Raw genomic sequence first — 2,143 nt, forward strand, 5'->3', positions numbered from 1 at the left:
TAAAAATATCATAAATACGTTCACTGTAGGGACATTATTGACCAACTCAGGCAACTATTAGTTTCCACGAGAATATTATGAGAACATTATTGTGTTTTTTCTATTCTTGTTTGATCGTGCAGAATCATCATGGGAGGTGCCATTGAGACTGCAGGATTTCATTTGTTCCCTGTTGAACTGTCTGGAGCTCATAGCTGGATAGAAGCTGATTAAGTGGTTTTCACTTCAGATTGTCAAACCAACACCATCCCTACAGAGAAAAATGTAAAAAGCCAATACGCTGAAAGACAAAGACGGGTTCATATGGAGGCTAAAAGAGTGTGGGTATTTTTCAGGCTGATGTGTTTATGTTAAAATACAATAGGGGGCAGCGGACATGTTATCGTCTAATTAAGTTGACATAGCAAACGTTTTTCTATCACAAATCCAGCAGTTACAGAGCAACATTATCATTCATTTAAAATTGTGTTTCTGGCCACCTGATGAATTTAAGGCCAATATTCACTCTACTTTTAGCTCTCCACCAACTCCTGATGGAAATGGCTGGCTCTTTAGCTTCTAAAAGCTCCACTGTGTTCACCAGCTAGCTTCTAATTTTAATAATCAATGTGCCGTTTGCTGCCTGGCAGGTATAGCATGCATATAGGTTTTTATTGCTTCGCTTTTTGTTTTTTGCAGGAAACAGCTCTGTGCTGCAGCCGAAACAACGTCGATGAGAACAGCAGGGTAACCCTTTTTACATTACATGTAGTCATTTGATTCATGTAAATAAATGTAGCAGGATATAGCAGCGCTAAATTGGACTACTTTTAGGCGGACAAAAATAAATTGATAAAGGACTGGGCATCAATATCTATATATACATGTTACTTTGAGGAACATAAACATGGTTTGACCCTCTTTTTCATTCAACAAAATATATCAAAATAATAAATACCTAACCCAGCCCTTTAAAGGACTTATAGGGGGATTTCTCCACCAGAATTTTAAACTGTTAGACTTTCACGTTCAGAGGTAAAATTTAAACATGACCACAATATTCCTGAAGTCCTTGCTATGGCTCTGCTGGAGGTAGATGAGATATAAAGTAAATAACACATGAGAATAGATGATAAATAATAAATAAATAGATTATATAAAAATATGAAATGGATAAAACCTTAGCTAAAGATAGATGGAAACTTAAATGAGCTCTTACTAGTATTTATTGCTGCTCTTACTAGTATGTATTGTCAGTTGTAGATCTGTATTTGATGCTCTGTTGATGCTTGTATGTTGTTCTTTAAATGTAAGTCGCTTTGGATAAAAGCTTCGGTCAAATGAGTAAATGTAAATCTTAATCTCCACAATGAAAACACCCAAAGACTGACGGGTTGACAGAAGGTAGATGGATTTGTAAGCTGACAGTGAAAATGGACTGATCCGCAGACCAACTGAGCTAACAGACATAGTGACAATGATGAATGCAACCAAGTTTGGACCAACTCCTGTCCAATGACAACACTGGAAAGTAAGAAGGCAAGCCGACGTGACAAAGCATTATTTGAGATACCCTTAAGTTAAAAAAAACAAGTTACTCCAGTTAAACTCAAGGCCTAATAAACCACTTTAGTAGTAGTGAATAAGAAACTACTGTGGTGATGAAGTACTTAAGAAATCCTTAGACAGTGGAGTGTGGGTAGATGTTAATTCATTAGCTTTCAGCTTAGGAGACTGGAGTAGAAAGCCAGGCACAGAGGGATCTGCAGGCAGACAGAGATAAATAGAGCAGCCATGTTTCAGAAACCACAGCGACAGTTGGGGAGAAGGACCACATTTGCACCACTACTGCTTCAGTGTTCAATTTTGAGGATTTCATATGAGCTCCACAGCAGGTAAAAGCAATCTGATTCATTGGTAGCAAACTATTGCTTGGGTCCAGCCATTTGAATCTCCATGTTATGCTTGACTGGGCTACAAACTGCTGAGAATTTGTGGGATTCTGGAACCACTGCAAAGAAAGCAATGACCAAAAAACACCAAAAGCTCAGGCCTGACAGCATGTTTTGAACGCCCCTCTACCGTCAACATTTCTCTTTTCTTACTGTTTCTCAGCTGAGGTGATAGTTGAGACTCTGAAAGCCAACATCTGTCATCCTCTTAG

This window comes from Micropterus dolomieu, linkage group LG22 (assembly GCF_021292245.1).
Source record: "Micropterus dolomieu isolate WLL.071019.BEF.003 ecotype Adirondacks linkage group LG22, ASM2129224v1, whole genome shotgun sequence".
Taxonomy (NCBI): Eukaryota; Metazoa; Chordata; class Actinopteri; order Centrarchiformes; family Centrarchidae; genus Micropterus; species Micropterus dolomieu.